Source organism: Gordionus sp. m RMFG-2023, chromosome 5 (genome assembly GCF_954871325.1).
Source record: "Gordionus sp. m RMFG-2023 chromosome 5, tfGorSpeb1-WG-v2, whole genome shotgun sequence".
Taxonomy (NCBI): domain Eukaryota; kingdom Metazoa; phylum Nematomorpha; class Gordioida; order Chordodea; family Parachordodidae; genus Gordionus; species Gordionus sp. m RMFG-2023.
The window spans coordinates 16028044-16047523 of record NC_088779.1 but is presented as its reverse complement, the minus strand read 5'-3'; the positions used below and the strand labels follow the sequence as shown (position 1 = coordinate 16047523).

The 19480-nt window shown below is 24.6% G+C and overlaps 1 long non-coding RNA gene across 1 annotated transcript; it reads right to left on the bottom strand.

The window, feature by feature from the left end:
* Nucleotides 1-943: 943 nt before the first annotated feature.
* LOC135929774 (uncharacterized) lies at nt 944-3590 on the bottom strand. The gene is made up of 3 exons (XR_010572638.1): nt 3390-3590; nt 3196-3321; nt 944-1558 (listed from the first exon to the last, which is right to left on the bottom strand). It is a non-coding gene; the product is annotated as an uncharacterized LOC135929774 (long non-coding RNA).
* Between the last annotated feature and the right edge of the window lie 15890 nt (nt 3591-19480).

The window sequence follows — 19480 nt, the reverse complement described above, 5'->3', positions numbered from 1 at the left end:
ATACCAAAGTAAGAATATTACTATTATCGGATAATTATTAATAAGATTTAATATGATGTCATGTTTGAGGAGATTGTAATGCTTCTTTATTTTTATGATTTGCCAAAATATTCAAAATATTAATTTTACAATGTAAAAAATAAATTTATTTGATTTTATGCAAATGTATAAATAAGATTTTATAAAATATAGAAAGTCAAATAGTTATAGTTAATTATATTTTATATGAGATTTAAATAATGGAACTAAACGTTTACCGTCGTTATTAAGATATTTATAAAAATCCTGGCATGACATTTTATAATTTTGTTTAACCATTAACTCGGCCTCTTAGGATATCTTAAGCTTAGATTAAAGATGATTAAGATAATAATATTTTCTAAGATGAGTTCCACTTTCATTGCTAATTTTTAAAAATATTACTTCTAATATTAATAATATATTTTTTAATATATAATAGTACATAAGCAGTTTATATTGAAAATAATTTTTCTTTTTATATATTTAATTATAACATTTTATTGTCCAAAAAACAACATCAGTATTGGAAACTAATGCTTTAACCTCAAAACAATCTAAATCTCACCTAGAAGATAACTATCATGGTATATATAAATAAAAATATAAAATATGTATAATATTTAGGATTTTTTAAGCTTAGATTAAAGATGATTAGGATAATAATATTTTCTAAGATGAGTTCCACTTTCATTGCTAATTTTTAAAAATATTACTTCTAATATTAATAATATATTTTTTAATATATAATAGTACATAAGCAATTTATATTGAAAATAATTTTTCTTTTTATATATTTAATTATAACATTTTATTGTCCAAAAAAACATCAGTATTGGAAACTAGTGCTTTAACCTCAAAACAATCTAAATCTCACCTAGAAGATAACTATCATGGTATATATAAATAAAAATATAAAAAAAGCACTAGTTTCCCATACTATTCTAACTTCAAATTTTGAAAATGTCGAATGGATTGGATTGGATGGAGAATTTAAAATTAGCGGAAAAATAAAATAAAAGAACTAGACATATTTTTCGAATAAATATTTAAAATTTATTTTAAAAATATAAAAATAATCAAATACTGTCTCTCAAAATTATTATTTATATATTAAAAACATTAAAATGCTAAAAAAAAAATTGTGGGAGAAATTAAAAAATTGTGGGAGATTTTTGTGGGAGATTTCTAATTGTGGGAGTTTTGTGGGAGTGAGATGTATGTGGGTAAACTAAAAAATTGTGGGAGACTCCCACTGATGGGGGGAGGCATGGCAACCCTGATCCCAACAGATACACCATTGTTCCCAGATCATCCACTTCCCTTTTCTTCCCCCAGGAAACCTTGATCTGCCTGTCATACAATAACTGACTTAATAAATATTATATTAAATTTATTTCTTCTTTTTTTCAGCACTTACAACACGCCCACCCTTCACAAGCCCAGCGTTCCTCTTTCTCTGGTGGTGTTGTATCGAATCGTCCCATTGAATTGTATCGCATACCCTGAAAACGTTCAGGGAATTTATCGAATCGTCTCCCTTTATGATGATTTATAAAATAATATCTCCGATACATTTCAATATATAATCGCAGAAACACATATTATCAATAATGACATTTACTTTGAGGTATCTGCATTTATAATCTATGGAACATTAATATGGCCGCAAAACATACTAATATTCATTTTAAGACACTTGGGAAATAGGAGATATAATATACATTATTCGGGTATAATTAATGGTAATTATGAAATAATGGTTTTATCTACAATATTATAATGTAAACCAATGGTTTATGTGTGATATGCAATTTCAACACATGTAATTGTTCTTCTGTCATCTACATTTTTATAAATATCTCCTAAAATAGATATACAAATCCATTCTTAGGCATTAAAAATAATTGCAAAAATTTTCCGAACAAAACTTCTCCGAACAAAAATTTTAACACAATTATAAGACATATATATAGAAATACATTTGATATTTTATAAAGAAAAATATATAATATGTAGAAAATACAATATTTTCCATCTAGGAATTACTCAGTATCCTAAGAAAAATATACCATTTCTACCTAACTCTGCTATCACAATTAGCACAATTCATAAAAATGTAGAATGCAAAGTAACAAAAATTGAGAATATAATGGGTTATACAGTATATCTGTAAAGAATTTTTGATATAGCCTCACAATATAAAATAATTTGAGTCTTTTCTTTCTTTCTTTTTTTTAAAAAAAACATGTTCATAATATAAGTAGTAAAAGGTGATGTGCTATAAAATTATTACAAAGATAAAAAAAATATGTAATATGAAAAAAACATGTTCCTAATATAAGTAGTAAAAGGTGATGTGCTATAAAATTATTACAAAGATAAATAAATATGTAATGTGCTAAATAAATTTACAAAACAAAATTTATATATAAAAAAAACTTTCTCCAGTATGCAAACCAAACAATATTTCCACCTCAAGGCATACTCATCAACAAGAGCTGGCCTTCTCTGTAAAAATATTTTCCCTTCATATCCTTGCATTGCATACATAACAATATTCAAAATTTTATAATTTTTCAAAAAAAAATAATATATATATTACATCTAAAATTTCATAATTAAAAAAAAATTAAATGTCATCTAATAACTCCTACTACATTTGTATCTATCAAATGCAGACATTAAATCCAAATAACTATCCACATATAACATTATACATACTATTCTGATTTCATTATACTTCAATTCCTTTAATTTATTATTTACACCATATTTCATAAAAATGGTTAATTATTCTAAAATAAACAACAATAATTCACCCTCTATAGATCCCTCTAAAATAAACAACATTAATTCACCCTCTATAGATCCCTAAATAATATATCACCTTAATTGAAACCATATCAAATTCATACATTAAATCAAAAATACTTGTTCACATATACTATTATTATATATATTATTATGACCTCATTACAATTCAATTTCTTTAATTCTAATGTATTTCACAAGTTTATTACATAACACTGCAGCTAGATTATCTCACATTTTCATTAATGATATCCTTTTAAATCTAAATGTATCCTATATATGTTTATCATTAATAAATAAATATATCATATGTATAATTATATAATTACCCTTACACCATATTTCATAAAAATGATTAATTACTTCAAAATAAATAACATTAACACACTTCCCATAATCTCACCTGTAGTTAGTACATTGGTTGCTTCGGATCCTGGTCTACTGGTACCAATTTCAAAACTCTAACTTAGACAATACACTTTCTAAACCCTAAAATAAACAATACACTTTATTTATCAACATATAAAATAAAGATAATAAAAATAATCATATATAACCGTCATCAAATATAATCATTATCAAAAACTAGACAAAATATGAATTGATTTTCTTTGTGTTATCCATCCCAACAGACACTTCAATACACCATTGTTCCCAGATCATCCACTTCCCTTTTCTTCCCCCAGGAAACCTTGATCTGCCTGTCATACAATAACTGACTTAATAAATATTATATTAAATTTATTTCTTCTTTTTTTCAGCACTTACAACAATCATCAGTAAATTTTATTTTATCTTCCAATTTACACGTTTTATTTCCAGTTATTTACGGCAAGTTACGAGCAAGGAAATGAAATCAAAAAAAACGACACTACATCACCAAAAACATCATAGACACGATACCATCATCATTATCAATAAATTTTACTATATTATATTTTTTTATATGGTTACAAATGTATATGTGTTGGAACCCCATAATCGTTAAGTCTTAAGGTATACATTATTATTATATTTTCTTATAATTCATATCTTTGTCTCTTTTTTTCTCTTCTTTTATTCATTCAGTGAACAGAAATGCTGACTAACAGGAGGTCTGGTGGATAATGTAATATTTGGGGTTCCAATAAGAGACATTGTTTCCATGTAATAAATCTTAATTATTGGGTAAAATTTTCTTTTATCTTTAAAATGTGAGCAAGGTGTATATTTGTGTCCTTTATTGCTGGGATGTCTCGACTATATATAAGAGCCTGGGAGCCCTAATATCTATCATCCTTTCATAGATTGAGTTTTTAAAGATATAAAAATAGTTATAAAGGAGAAAATTCTAATTCCCCGTCATTCTTGACGGGTTATTAGCTAGTATCCTAATAAAAAAATATATAACTTTTATATATGGACTCGACCAAGGGCTTGTTCGTACCCGGGTAGGGTTCACTCGGTTATCAAAAAAAATTCCAGGAAAAATGATATTTTGAAAAAATTATTAGAGATGTATTTTTGAAATTTAAACATATAATAAAACTAATAGAGCTGAACAAAATGAGATATTTTTTATTAAAAATGATAAAGTACTTATAAATTTCTTAAGGTTTGCCTTTAGGGTTCGCCATAACCCCGTTCTGCCCTACAAGTTTTCAATAATTAAAAAGAAAAAACTTAATGTTTAATATTTAAAATGATTAGATGAAAAAGAGAAATCTATTTTATTACTTAGAATCTTTTTTATATATTTTGAGTCAAAAAAAAGAAAAGCCTTAGCCTTAATTTCAATTAAAAAATGTTTTTAGAGCCAATCCCCATTTTAACTTAATTTTCAGATTCAACTAAGTCAGTCGAAAAGTCGATAAATATAAAATTGTAACTTTCATGAAACTCCATTCGCGATATGATAATGTATTCGCTATAATGCATTCGCTATAATGCATTCGCGATAATTCATTCACATTAATGCATTCGCTATAATGTAGTCGCGATAATTGATTCGCTATAATACATTCGCGGTAATATATTCGCGATAATTCATTCGCTGTAATGTATTCGCTATAATACATTCGCGATAACATTTTCGTGGTATTACATTCGCGCTAATACATTCGCTATAATATTTTCGCTGTATTATATTCGCTATATTGCATTCGCGGTAATGCATTCGCTATAATGCATTCGCTATAATATCTTTTCGCGGTAATCGACATTCGCGGTAATCGACATTCGCGATAATGCATTCGCGATAATGCATTCGCGATAATACATTTCGCGCTAATTTCAAGTATATATAAAAAATATTCCAATATTTACTATAGGAAACTTAATATTTTTATTAAATTCACAATAAATTTTATTTGTCGTAAAAGAACTAGATACTTTGACATTTAGAAAAAGAATTTTACAATAAATATATAATTAAAAGTTGTTTAATTTATTTCACCTCCCTATTAAAATTTTAGTTTTTAATTCAGAGTATAAATTAAACAACTTTTAATTAAGGTTTAGTAAATATAAGTCTTAAAAAGTTTGTGCCAGCATTAGCGGTTATACAAACAGATTTAATTTGAATTTGGTAAAAATTAGTCTGGATTTAATATCTTTAGGGGGTGGAATCCCTAAAGATATTAAATCCAAAATCCAGGATTTTTATAAGCTTTGTTTTAAGACTAGGATTAGATACCCTATTATTATAGAAAAAATAGAAAAATACCTAAGTATTATAAAATTTGAAACTTAAAAAATTTGGAGGTGGTTTATCCCTACTAGAGGATCTAGCTTATTGAGTTGATAGTACGCTTTTGACCTTATCTAAATTTTTCTTTATGTATTGCTGTTTTATATATTTTTTGTTTAAAAATTAAAAATAAATATTTTATAAAATATTTTTTCAAGTCAAAGTTTAGGATATTTAGAGTTAAGTGGGGTACTTTATATAATATAATTTTAACTATTTAAAAATAGTTCACACTAAAATTCAGGATTTAGAAGTAATTAAAATAAGAGTGTTTTAATGAAAAGGCTCTAAACTATACACATATCGCCCGTCATTCTCTAGAGGGACAAGTCGTAACAAAGTAGGCCCTCTTGAAAGAAGGCCTATTACATATATAAATAATCCTATAATAAAGCGTTTCATTTACACTGAAAAGGTGAATTATGTAAAGATTTTAAAATTTTAATTATAGTATTTTTGATAAAATGAATTTTTAATGGTCCTGAAAAGGGATTAAAAATAAAGATATATTAGGGTTTCCTGTTGCAACACGATAAGGTAATAAAAAAGTTTATTGTTAACTACCCAGATAATGAAGATAGTTAATAAAATTTAAGTAAAAAGTTTCAAATTTTTACTTAAATTTTATTAAGGTGAAATTCATTTTGTTCTTTTATAGCTGGCTTAATGATAATAATTCTTTTAGAATGCGGTGAGTAAATCTCCGAAGTTAATAGGGGTGAGCTCTTTTAAGTAAAGTTAACCATTATAAATAAAATGTTAATATAAAATTGAGATAAAATCTTTTAATGTGTAGTTTGTCATATATTAAATAATTTTAATTAAAATTAATTAGGTTTAACAAATTAATTTTAATTAAAATTAATTTGCTTTAATTAGTAGAAGTAAGAAATATTTTATAGTAAAAATATTATGTATATGAATTAATTAATTTACTCGATTAAAATATGTAGGTTTAACAAATACTTAGCTAAAAGCAGTTGTTTTTAGTATTGCCTGCCCTATGATAAAAGTTTAATGGCCGCGGTAATTTGACCGTGCGAAGGTAGCATAATCATTTGCAAATTAATTGTTTGCTAGGATGAATGGTAAGACTTATTTTAAGTTATTATTGGTTAATAAAATTGAATTTTAAGTGAAAAATCTTAAAGTTAATAAAAAGAAGGAAAGACCCTAGGAGCTTCTGTATATAGTTACAGTTAGTTGGGGCAACTAGGGCTAAAATTGAGTGTATTTTAAAGAGATCCAATTTTATATTGATATTTAGAAAAAGTTACCCTAGGGTTAACAGCGTAATATAGTAAATTAGATCTTATAATTTATAGTGTTTGCGACCTCGATGTTGAATTATTTTTCATTAAGATGCAGTAGTTTTAATGGATGGTCTGTTCGACCATTAAATTTAACCATGATTTGAGTGCAGATCGGCGAGAGCCAGATCGGTTCCTATCTTTTATTGTTATATTATAAAGTTACGAAAGGACCACTTTAAATTTAATTTAGGTTAGCATAATTTGTGTACTAAATTTAGGATTTAGAGGTAAATTCATTACTTAAAGTAATTTAAGTATTTTAGAGTTGAAATTTCTATATAATTTATATTATATTAAATGAATATTGATTTATTAACGAGAGTAATGATTTTTACGATCTTGATTTGCTTTCAAGGCAAATATAGGTTACTCAGATAGAAGCTATAATAAAAAATAATAAAAAGTAGATAACACTGAGTATCTGCCCTATAACAATGAAAGGAGGTTCTACAACTTGAGAACCAATATAGCTTAATAGGATAAAAGAGGAGGCAATAAGATTGGCAATAAATTTACGTAAAGAGTTATAGATTAAAAGATTTTTTGAAGATATAAGTAAGATGTATATAATTATGATTCTTATAAATAAAGCAATAACTCCCGCCCAATTTATTCGGTACACTTCGTAGGATACCATAAGCAAAATGAAAATATCACTCAGGTATAATATGTGGTGGTGTGGATAAAGGGTTAGCCTCGATAAAATTGACTACATCTGTGAATAAATCAGGACATAAAAAAATAAGAATAAAAAATAAGAATAAGGGCAGCATAAAACCAAAAATATCTTTATAAGAAAAAGTTTGGTGAAAAGGGATTTTAAAAACAGAAGAAGGGATTCCAAGGGGGTTGTTACTGCCTTTTAAGTGTAATAAAATTAAATGCACTATTATTAACACTAGTAAAATAAAAGGTAAAAAAAAATGTAAGGAAAAGAATCGATTTAATGTAGGGTCCCCTACATTAAATCCTCCTAAAATTCAAATAACCACAGGCTTTCCTAGAATAGGGATAGCGGAGATTATATTAGTAATTACAGTTGCTGCTCAGTAAGATATTTGCCCTCACGGAAGAACATACCCTAAAAAGGCTGTTATTATAATTAAAAGAAGTAAGATTACAAATGATCCATAGAATAGACTACGAAAGATGTGCAAATAAATAAAAATAAACATAAAATATGCTCCTATAGAATGGAGATTGCGTAATAAAAATCCCTCTCAAATATTATTTTCAATAGATACCACTATAAAAAATGATTTATTAATATCTGAAATGTAATGTATAGAAAGAAAGAATCCTGTAATAAATTGGGATATAAAAAATAATCCTGTAATTGATCCTATATTTCATAAATAATTAATATTAGGAGGGGTTGGGAGATCAATAATGAATTTATTAATTTCATTAAATATTTCAGATTTTCGGATAGATTTATTTATCATTTAAGTTTAGTTAATAGAGATTTCATATTGGGGTTGGAGACAAAAGGTAAACAAGGAGGTAGGTGCATCACCTATTATTTAATATTAGTAGAAAGTATTATTGGGCTATAATGATGTAACCCTTAATATCCCTTGAAAGTGTTTAGTTATATTTTAGCGTGATATTTTTAAGTATGTTTCAAGTATATATATAAAATAATACTTTAATTACAACTTAATATATTTAATAAATTTACTATTAATTTATTTTGTCATAGAATAGTTTATTTCCTAAAGAGAACTTCCATGAAATACTTAGAGATTTGGAAAAAATAATTTATCAATAATCAAAATTTATTTTCCTATTATTTAACATTAATACAAAGTATTGTGTTATGATTTAGTGTTTAGTTATTATATATTAGCATGAAAATTTTTTAAGTTTGTTCCAAGTATATATAAAATCTTTAGTATTATAACTTAATATTTTAAATATTACTATTAATTAATTTTGTCGTTGAAGAGGTTATTTCCTGTAGAGAACTTCATTGGAACTATTTAGATATTTGGAAAAATGATTTCAACATAATCTAAATATATTCTATTAATTTAATAATACTAGAAGCTATTTATTGACTTATAATGATTTTCACTTATATCCTTTGTAAGTGTTTAGTTATATTTTAGCGTGATAAGCATTTTTATGTATGTTTCATCAATATATAAAAAAATACTTAATATTTATTATAGGTTACTATAAATTTATTTTGTCGTAATTATTCCTATAAAGAACTTCTTTGAAATAGATACTTAAAGATTTATAAAAAATAGTTTTTCAATAATATATATCTATTTTCCTATTTATCTAACATTACTAGAAGATATTGTGTCATAATTATACTTAATATTTATTATAGGTTACTATAAATTTATTTTGTCGTAAAAGAGATAAATTCCTATAGAGAACTTCTTTGAAATAGATACTTAAAGATTTGGAAAAAATATAATACCCCTAGTAATATTTTAGGGTGATAATCTTTTATAAGGATGTTTCAAGTATATATAAAATATATTTCAATATTTACTATAGGAAACTTAATATTTTTAATAAATTCACAATAAATTTATTTTGTCGTAAAAGAACTAGATACTTTGACATTTAGAAAAAGAATTTTACAATAAATATAATTTTTCAATAATCTAAATTTATTTTCCTATTATTTAATATTAGTAGAAAGTATTATTGGGCTATAATGATGTAACCCTTAATATCCCTTGAAAGTGTTTAGTTATATTTTAGCGTGATATTTTTATTTATGTTTCAAGTATATATATAAAATAATACTTTAATTACAACTTAATATATTTAATAAATTTACTATTAATTTATTTTGTCATAGAATAGGTTAATTCCTATAGAGAACTTCTATGAAATACTTAGAGATTTGGAAAAAATAATTTATCAATAATCAAAATTTATTTTCCTATTATTTAACATTAATACAAAGTATTGTGTTATGATTTAGTGTTTAGTTATTATATATTAGCATGAAAATTTTTTAAGTTTGTTCCAAGTATATATAAAATCTTTAGTATTATAACTTAATATTTTAAATATTACTATTAATTAATTTTGTCGTTGAAGAGGTTATTTCCTGTAGAGAACTTCATTGGAACTATTTAGATATTTGGAAAAATGATTTCAACATAATCTAAATATATTCTATTAATTTAATAATACTAGAAGCTATTTATTGACTTATAATGATTTTCACTTATATCCTTTGTAAGTGTTTAGTTATATTTTAGCGTGATAAGCATTTTTATGTATGTTTCATCAATATATAAAAAAATACTTAATATTTATTATAGGTTACTATAAATTTATTTTGTCGTAATTATTCCTATAAAGAACTTCTTTGAAATAGATACTTAAAGATTTATAAAAAATAGTTTTTCAATAATATATATCTATTTTCCTATTTATCTAACATTACTAGAAGATATTGTGTCATAATTATACTTAATATTTATTATAGGTTACTATAAATTTATTTTGTCGTAAAAGAGATAAATTCCTATAGAGAACTTCTTTGAAATAGATACTTAAAGATTTGGAAAAAATATAATACCCCTAGTAATATTTTAGGGTGATAATCTTTTATAAGGATGTTTCAAGTATATATAAAATATATTTCAATATTTACTATAGGAAACTTAATATTTTTAATAAATTCACAATAAATTTATTTTGTCGTAAAAGAACTAGATACTTTGACATTTAGAAAAAGAATTTTACAATAAATATAATTTTTCAATAATCTAAATTTATTTTCCTATTATTTAATATTAGTAGAAAGTATTATTGGGCTATAATGATGTAACCCTTAATATCCCTTGAAAGTGTTTAGTTATATTTTAGCGTGATATTTTTATTTATGTTTCAAGTATATATATAAAATAATACTTTAATTACAACTTAATATATTTAATAAATTTACTATTAATTTATTTTGTCATAGAATAGGTTAATTCCTATAGAGAACTTCTATGAAATACTTAGAGATTTGGAAAAAATAATTTATCAATAATCAAAATTTATTTTCCTATTATTTAACATTAATACAAAGTATTGTGTTATGATTTAGTGTTTAGTTATTATATATTAGCATGAAAATCCTTTATAAGTTTGTTCCAAGTATATATAAAATCTTTAGTATTATAACTTAATATTTTAAATATTACTATTAATTAATTTTGTCGTTGAAGAAGTTATTTCCTGTAGAGAACTTCATTGGAACTATTTAGATATTTGGAAAAATGATTTCAACATAATCTAAATATATTCTATTTATTTAATAATACTAGAAGCTATTTATTGACTTATAATGATTTTCACTTATATCCTTTGGAAGTGTTTAGTTATATTTTAGCGTGATAAGCATTTTTTTGTATGTTTCAATATATAAAAAAATACTTAATATTTATAATAGGTTACTATAAATTTATTTTGCCGTAATAATTCCTATAGAGAACTTCTTTGAAATAGATACTTAAAGATTTGGAAAAAATAATTTTTCAATAATTTATATCTATTTTTCTATTTATCTAACATTACTAGAAGATATTGTGTTATAATTATTTTACCCTTAATACCCTAGTAATATTTTAGGGTGATAATCATTTATAAGGATGTTTCAAGTCGTATCACGTCAATACCGCGAAACATTTATCGCGAAATGTATTATCGCGTATGCATTATCGCGAATGTCGATTACCGCGAAAAGATATTATTAGCGAATGCATTACCGCGAATGCATTATAGCGAATGTATCATAGCGAATATATTAGCGCGAATGCATAACGCGAAAGTATTATAGCGATGCATTACAGCGAATGTAATACCGCGAATGCATTATCGCGAATGCATCATAGCGAATGTATTATATAGCGCGAATGCATTATAGCGAATGCATTACCGCGAAAACATTACGAATGCATTATAGCGAATGCATTACCGCGAAAACATTATAGCGAATGCATCATAGCGAATATATTAGAGCGAATACATTACAGCGAATGCATTATCGCGAATGCATCATAGCGAATGCAATATCGCGAATGCATTACAACTAACATTATCACAATGCAATAGTGATTTATATTTGACAAAATTATATTTAACCCATTTATTAAGTTCCAAAAAACCAGAGAACCAGCTTAATTGTCTATATTTATTTATGCGTTTTAAAATTATTTACCTCTAAAACACGTCACTTGTTATTTATGAAATTCGTATATGTGGAATTTGGTATAGTCAATTTTTATAACGATTAGATTAAGTCGTATTTTACAAAAGACCCTATTAATAAATATTTTATATTTTAAGATTGATTCTAGTAAAAGTTAATTTTTGCCCCAACAAGCCCCAAACCCCAGGCTTGAAGATTATATTGGTTTATTAAGTCTCCTATAGGATAATTGTTATTATCAATAATACACCATTTGTATATAAGTAATTCATAAAAAATTTCAACATGTGATATTTTATTTTAAAAAATGTTTAAGTTTTAATGAATTTTTTAATTTTTTTTCTAATTCTTTTGATTATCAACCACCAGAAAAGGTGAAAGTTAAAGGGAAAAAAATAGAATTTAAAGCTATAATAGCCAATGAATACTTATTATATCATATTTTTAAGCATAATATAATTAATTCGACCTAATTCTACTAGCCCCTAGTTACTGATATGATTAACCCTTTCCAGCGCTAAAAAAATATGTTGATAATTTTTAAAATTTTTTAAATAAGATTAGATGAAGGGGAACATTGAATTGAGACCTCTATCTTAAATCTTTTGTAATCGTCAAAATTATTAATTTTTATAGCTTTAAAACATAAAATCTTATCTTTTTTAAATTTAAACATTGTTAAATTTAAAAATAATAAATGCCAACTCCTGTTTCAAATATAAATCTTAAAATGATAAAAAATATATTTAATTATATATTTTGGTGGTTTCAATAGAGATGATATGTGAATTTAGTTCAAATTTAATATTTTGTAAGTTATTTTCAAATCATATTATTCTGTCTGAAAGGAAATGCCTACAATAAATATTTTTAAACATAATGATTATGAGACTTTCTGAAATGGGAAAAGAAGATTTTTTAATTTCATATTCTGTCTATTTAATTATTTCTAAATCTCACTGTGCAAATTGGTTTATTATTCATGATATGGTTTAAAACAATTTCAACTTTAAGAGAGACAGAAGGCCACAAATCCATATTTTTATGCCGTTTAATATTATAGTGAAAAATATTTTAATTATGCTTTAACATTATTTTCTAAAGGGTAAATCATATCAGTAACTAGGGGCTAGTAGAATTAGGTCGAATTAATTATATTATGCTTAAAAATATGATATAATAAGTATTCATTTGCTATTTATGCTTTAAATTCTATTTTTTCCCTTTAACTTTCACCTTTTCTGGTGGTTGATAATCAAAAGAATTAGAAAAAAAATTAAAAAATTCATTAAAACTTAAACATTTTTTAAAATATAATATCACATTTTGAAATTTTTTATGAATTATTTATATACAAATGGTGTATTATTGATAACAATTATCCTATAGGAGACTTAATAAACCAATGTAATCTACAAGCCTGGGGTTTGGGGCTTGTTGGGGCAAAAATTAACTTTTACTAGAATCAATCTTAAATTATAAAAATATTAATTAATGTATAACTTAAGTTGTGTTTGTTGGGCTATCTCATGGTATTTAATAAATTCAATTATAAATTGTCAAGCTTATGATGATATTGACAAAAACGACTACTATCCCTATTCCTACTATTGGAAGAAAGTTGATAATGAGATCAAAAATTTTGATTATTTACCGGGCGGCTAAAAAACGTCGCGTTTTGAAATCTTATTAACTCCGAAACGTGTCATTCGTTTTTTATGAAATCTCCTGTCTTAATATTCTCAAAATTTATAATTTTATAAAGTGGTTTTTAGAAAATTAAGATAAAAAAAATGTAGTCGTACATATATATTTTAAAAGATTTCCTTTAATTCATAAACTATAACATAAAAACAAAATATTTTAAATTTTATAAAGTGGCTTTTAGAAAATTAAGATAAAAAAATATAGTCGGACATATATATTTTTAAAGATTTATTCAAATTCATAAACTATAACATAAAATATTTTGGCATTATTAAACAAATCTCATTATTAAATACCACTAACAATATAAACATACGATAATTTTCTAAATTATGTATTTTATCAAAGATCTGATAATGATAAAATTTTGACATGAGAAGAAAAATTGGAATCAAGTTTAATTCCTGAATTCTCTAGGAAAAATTGGAATATTAATCCAGTTCACCAAGCTAACCCCATTGTTATCATATAACTCATCAAGCTCCTTTTGTTTTTCAACTAAGATTTTATCAAGCAAAACCATAGATTCGTAATACGAATTCCACTAGAATTTATCAGATACCTACCCAATTTCTTGATGTTACCTGCCATATTGGTAGACATTTTTTGTTTATTCCACAAAGTAAGACACTTTTGGAAAGAACTTTGAGATATTATTTTATGTTATCAGCTAAAGCTAAAAAATTGATGTCCATAATTAGGGGAGACCGGTGTTATAATGAAACCAGGGTTATAGTGAGAGTGGCTTTATTTTATAGAGTATTAAACTCTAAGAGATAATTTTTTACCAAAACTATATACATTGCATATGCCGCTATAATTTTTATTTCTATCGGACCGCCTGAAGAATTTTAATAATGCTTTATATCATTCGTACCTTCAAAAGTAACTTTTTACACTTTTACTATTTTTCAAAAATAAAGATTAATATACAATTTTACCACACAAAAATCATCTTATATAAAAGAAAAAATCCTATTTTATAGAATAACAATTTACCCGAAACAAAATTGATAATATAAATACTTCAAAATATGATCTTAATCAAAGTGGTGCTACTGGGGCTATTTTTATGTGATCAGGTCGAACCTTTTTTTTTTGCTATTTTTTTAAAATTTGACATGCAAAAAAAGCCAAGGAGAGACCAACTAAAAGAAAAAAAATCGAAAAATGTTATTATATGATAAATAATTGTTTGTATACAAATAAATTATATCAAGCATAACAATCAAGACTGCTTTCAATGTCAGTTATTAGTTACATGACTTTGCAATTTTATTGTTTTTTTATTTGCAAAGATTGTGAATGTTTTAAATGATTTTATATAACACTTTTATGTTCTAAATCATTAAATATATCCTAATAAAAAAATATATAACTTTTATATATGGAAAATTAAGCAGAGTTTATAATAGCCTCGACCAAGGGCTTGTTCGTCCCCTGGTAGGGTTATCTCGGTTACCAAAAAAAATTCCAGGAAAAATGATATTTTGAAAAAATTATTAGAGATGTATTTTTGAAATTTAAACATATCATAAAACTAATAGAGCTGAACAAAATGAGATATTTTTTATTAAAAATAATAAAGTACTTATAATTTTCTTAAGGTTTGCCTTTAGGGTTCGTCATAACCCCGTTCTCCCCTACAAGTTTTCAATAAATTAAAAAGAAAAAACTTGATGTTTAATATTTAAAATGATTAGATGAAAAAGAGAAATCTATTTTATTACTTAGAATCTTTTTTATATATTTTGAGTCAAAAAAAAGAAAAGCCTTAGCCTTAATTTCAATTAAAAAATGTTTTTAGAGCCAATCCCCATTTTAACTTAATTTTCAGATTCAACTAAGTCAGTCGAAAAGTCGATAAATATAAAATTGTAACTTTCATGAAACTCCATTCGCGATATGATAATGCATTCGCTATAATGCATTAGCTATAATGCATTCGCTATAATGCATTCGCTATAATGCATTCGCTATAATGCATTCGCTATAATGCATTCGCTATAATGCATTCGCTATAATGCATTCGCTATAATGTATTCGCGATAATTTATTCGCTATAATACATTCGCGGTAATATATTCGCGATAATTCATTCGCTGTAATGTATTCGCTGTAATGTATTCGCTATAATACATTCGCGATAACATTTTCGTGGTATTACATTCGCGCTAATACATTCGCGCTAATACATTCGCTATAATATTTTCGCTGTATTATATTCGCTATAATGCATTCACGGTAATGCATTCGCTATAATATCTTTTCGCGGTAATCGACATTCGCGATAATGTATTCGCGATAATACATTTCGCGATAATACATTTCGCGATAATACATTTCGCGCTAAAATTTTTGCGGTATTGAGATGTAACCGTTTCAAGTATATATAAAAAATATTTCAATATTTACTATGGAAACTTAATATTTTTAATAAATTCACAATAAATTTATTTTGTCGTAAAAGAACTAGATACTTTGACATTTAGAAAAAGAATTTTACAATAAATTTATTTTCCTATTATTTAATATTAGTAGAAAGTATTATTGGGCTATTATGATGTAACCCTTAATATCCCTTGAAAGTGTTTAGTTATATTTTAGCGTGATATTTTTAAGTATGTTTCAAGTATATATATAAAATAATACTTTAATATTACAACTTAATATATTTAATAAATTTACTATTAATTTATTTTGTCATAGAATAGTTTAATTCCTATAGAGAACTTCTATGAAATACTTAGAGATTTGGAAAAAATAGTTTATCAATAATCAAAATTTATTTTCCTATTATTTAACATTAATACAAAGTATTGTGTTATAATGATTTAGTGTTTAGTTATTATATATTAGCATGAAAATCCTTTTTAAGTTTGTTCCAAGTATATATAAAATCTTTAGTATTATAACTTAATATTTTAAATATTACTATTAATTAATTTTGTCGTTGAAGAAGTTATTTCCTGTAGAGAACTTCATTGGAACTATTTAGATATTTGAAAAAATGATTTCAACATATCTAAATATATTCTATTTATTTAATAATACTAGAAGCTATTTATTGACTTATAATGATTTTCACTTATATCCTTTGGAAGTGTTTAGTTATATTTTAGCGTGATAAGCATTTTTATGTATGTTTTAATATATAAAAAAATACTTAATATTTATAATAGGTTACTATAAATTTATTTTGTCGTAATAATTCCTATAGAGAACTTCTTTGAAATAGATACTTAAAGATTTGGAAAATATAATTTTTTAATAATATATATCTAATTTCCTATTTATCTAACATTACTAGAAGATATTGTGTTATAATTATTTTACCCTTAATACCCCTAGTAATATTTTAGGGTGATAATCATTTATAAGGATGTTTCAAGTATATATAAAAAATATTTCAATATTTACTATAGGAAACTTAATATTTTTAATAAATTTATTTTGTCGTAAAAGAACTAGATACTTTGACATTTAGAAAAAGAATTTTACAATAAATATAATTTTTCAATAATAAAAATTTATTTTCCTATTATTTAATAATACTAGAAAGTATTATTGGGCTATAATTAGTATTGTTAAAAAGTCGAGTTCACCCGACTCCGACTCAGAGTCTGAAGTCATTAGTCGTAAACTCGAGTCGTGAACTTGAGTCGTGAACTCAAGTCGTGAACTCAAGTCGACTCAAGTCGTGAACTCAAGTCGACTCAAGTCGTGAACTCAAGTCGTAAACTCAAGTCGACTCAGGTCGTGAACTCAAGCCGACTCAAGTCGTGAACTCCAGTCAACTCGAGTCATGCACTCAAGTCGATTTGAGTCGAGAACATGAGTTTTCCATTTGAGTAGTAAACTTAAGTCGACTAGAGGACGAATATTTCGAATACGTTTATCGTTCGTTATTTTTAAAATTTTGTGAAATTTTTTAAAGCAAATGGGTAAAATATATATTATAAACATGTTAAATTAAAATTTCAATGGAGATCTACCATAGATAAGTGACAATTATCATTTTTAATTTTTTATTTAATTTTTTTGAACTTACACAGGGTAAAATAATAAATTGTAAACATGTTAAATTAAAATTTCAGTGAATATGTACCATAGATAAGTGACATATCTAATTCTCAACTCCCTTTTGAAATTATTTTAATATATATATATTTTGAAAATATCACATTACTCATATCCATTATTTTTAAATTAGGTTAATATGATCTTGTTGGGAAACACTTAAACCTCTGGGCAGATGATAATAGTATCATATATGTTAAATTTTTTGAGCCAACCGGAATGGAGTTGAACTAGAAAGATGCATTAATATAAACATGATATTTTTGGGAACAACAAATTTAAAAATATTTTTTCTTTAATCTTTTAAACCAATTTTAGATCTTAGAAACTACTATTTGGATATATCTAGTAAAATACGCCCCCCTCTGATTATACTATTCATACAAAAAATCTATTTATATTGTTATTATCTAAATCAGTCATATATATGAATTTTTATTTATTAAAATTTCAATGTAAACAATAACTTTATAATGAAATAGGTTATATAAATAATGATTTAAAATATCACATTATTTAACAATGTACGATTAAGCTTTATAATTAAAATATCATCAAGTATATCTTTGTCTAATCTTGTCCTTAGAGAGGTTACAGTTAGTGCTAATGCACTAAATGCTCTCTCAACTGAGACCTGGGTTCAAGGAGCAGCAAGAATTATTTGAGATAATATAATTCTGCATCTTATTTTTTTTATTTTGCATTATATATAAAAAAAAAATTTGTAATTTTAAGTTTAACTTTCTTGTTTTTTCCTTTTATTTTCACTTGTTTATTATATTTTGAAATAAAAAATCAGGAATTAATAATGTTATAAAAAAAAAAAAAATTTAAAAAAAATTCGAAAAATTTTAAAATTGTATATTTAAGTATTAAAATTTAGAAAATTGTCAAGTATCTTTTGTAAATGTTTTTATTTTTATGTTTAAAAATATAGACTTATCTTATTTATATATTTTCAATAAAGTTTCGAAAGTTTGTGAATTTAATTTTTGATAATTTAGGACACAACCCAATGAAAATTTTTTGCAGTTTGATAAATAATTAATAAAAAAGATATACAAAAAAGTAGTTATTTAATTGACATCTGGTAGGTAGTGAGTTCCGTCAAAAACTGTTTTTAGGGATCCCATTTTTCTGAAACTAGCCGGCACTAGCAGTTAGCAAAGGATTATCCCAAGGTCAAAGTGATAGCTTTAGGCTAAAAACTAGGTTTAGCCGATTTTTTTTAGCCTGCTAAAAATCGACTTAAGCTGCTATATAATAATTATTACCCTACAACCCACCGCTAACTTTGAACTTTGAAAAATCCTGGATACTCCTATTGTGGGCTAGGATAAGTCTGTATAAAATTTTTGGATGAGTTGACGGTAAACCTATTTCATTTTTTTGGCGGGTAAATTTTAAGATTGATTTGTGTTTTTTTTAAAAAAACTAATAAATAACAATAAGAAATATAATATTTCAAAAAAAATAAGCTTAAGAATAAGAATAATAACAATAATGGGAGAGAGAGACGGAGGAAGGAGGGATTGGTTATTTATTTTCTTCTAAATATAATTTTTATTTTATTTAAATATACAAATATAATTTTATTAAATAATTTAAATTTTTTAAATATGGATTCTTCTTATATGAATTTTT